Source organism: Bos taurus, chromosome 2 (assembly GCF_002263795.3).
Source record: "Bos taurus isolate L1 Dominette 01449 registration number 42190680 breed Hereford chromosome 2, ARS-UCD2.0, whole genome shotgun sequence".
In the NCBI taxonomy this organism is placed as follows: domain Eukaryota; kingdom Metazoa; phylum Chordata; class Mammalia; order Artiodactyla; family Bovidae; genus Bos; species Bos taurus.
This window is the reverse complement of record NC_037329.1, coordinates 95,168,864-95,170,834: the sequence shown is the minus strand read 5'-3', so window position 1 is coordinate 95,170,834 and position 1,971 is coordinate 95,168,864. Positions and strand designations below refer to the sequence as shown.

Here is a 1,971-nt window from a genome sequence, read left to right as displayed (position 1 = left end):
CTAAGGGCAACAACTATAATAACTAGCATTTACCAAACACCTCTACACTAAGCATTTTATGTGCGTTATTTCTTTAGTTCTCCAAACAATGCTATGGGGCAGGGACCGTAATCACTTCCATTTTATATATGAGGTAATTGAATCTCAATGTGTTAGAAAACCATCCCAAAGTCTTAGATCGAATTAGGGACATTCAAGAGATTCAAACACTAAATACTGAAAAATATATCAACTCACCCCCAAGGTAATGAAAACATACTCACACAACTTGATCTCTAAAGTACAGATCATCTATGTGTGTTGAAATCAAGGATGCTTCTTTTTAGACTTTCTGATAGAAAAATTCTGATTTGTTTAACAGAAGCCTCAGTTTTCTCTACCATTTGGGCCTTTATACTGGTACTCTAAGCCATACTGCATCTACCCAATAGGAAAATTGCTGCGTTTTATCTCTTTCTGGCATTCAAGATGTCAAAGTAGGGACATGGTAACTCCTCTGGTGCAAAATTCCAGATTTCCTTGTCTCTTCCAGTTGGAGCCATGACCAACCATGCTGGCAACACAGGAGCCAAAAATTTGTATATGATCTCTGTGAAAGAGAACAAGAGATGACTAAATAGACTTCCTGCTGCTGGTGTGGGTGAGATGGAGATAGCCACAGTGAATAAAAGCCAACCAGAGTTCAGAAAGAAGGTACATCCAGCAGTGGTAATTCAACAATGAAAGTCATACTGGAGAAAAGACAGTGTGTTTCTTTATTTTGAAGATGACATAGGAATCATACACAGTAAACAATAAGGGAGAAATGAAAGGTTCTGCTGTCACAGGACCAGACGCCGAGGAGTGTGCAGACTTGTGGCCCAAGATTGCATCCAGCACTGACAGCGCTGCATGATTCTTCAGTGTATTTGTAAAAAAAAAAAAAAAAAAATTAAAATTAAAAATGATTTGCTCCCTGCCCACACCCAACCAAAAAGACAAGAAAAGAAAATAGCTATGTTTGTCTAACACAAAAATGTGTAAAATACCTTCAGGAAATATGGAATCAACCAGTTTTGCTGAAGCAAAGCTGTTTATATCAGAGTTATAAGAAAGGAAAGCAGAATTTTGTTCCAAGCCCAAAGACTGCAGAGAACAAGGGGAATCAGACCTGGACTTGATCCAGTCAGAAGTTGGTGGAGATGACTAGGAAAGAATACTTAGATTAGTGATCGGGGTCACGGGTGACTTTGAACCTACAGGGTTTGGGTGAGAATAATGGTAGTTGAGGGACTTAAGGAAGAACTGGGAGGTGTGGAAACAGAAGCAGCTGAAATAAGCTTCTTCCTGGAGGTGCCTGGCAGCAGAAGAAAGAAGACAAACAGAATGAGGGTGAGGGGGCAAGTGGGTGGGCATCAGAGGATCAAGCCTCTCCTCTGCAGGAGAGAACTGGTGAGGGAGGGCCTGAAAGAGACCGGAAAGGAAGACAGTGATTTCTTTTAGCCCAGGGTGTAAGCCAAGTCTAGCAAGACCAGTAATGCTGAAGAATCTGAAGTTGAACAGTTCTATGAAGACCTACAAGACCTTTTAGAACTAACACCCCAAACAGATGTCCTTTTAATTATAAAGGACTGGGATGCAAAAGTAGGAAGTCAAGAAACACCTGGGGTAACAGGCAAATTTGGCTTTGGAATACGGAATGAAGCAGGGCAAAGGCTAATAGAGTTTTGCCAAGAGAACGCACTGGTCATAGCAAACACCCTCTTCCAACAACACAAGAGAAGACTCTACACATGGACATCACCAGATGGTCAACACCGAAATCAGATTGGTTATATTCTTTACAGCCAAAGATGGAGAAGCTCTATACAGTCAGCAAAACAAGACCAGGAGCTGACTGTGGCTCAGATCGTGAACTCCTTATTGCCAAATTCAGACTGAAGTTGAAGAAACTAGGGAAAACAACTAGACCATTCAGGTATGACCTAAATC

General features: G+C 41.1%; 1 pseudogene; it reads left to right on the top strand.

The window, feature by feature from the left end:
- Nucleotides 1-468: 468 nt before the first annotated feature.
- On the top strand, nucleotides 469-895 carry LOC107131533 (large ribosomal subunit protein uL14-like; annotated as a pseudogene).
- The last annotated feature ends 1,076 nt before the right edge of the window (nucleotides 896-1,971 follow it).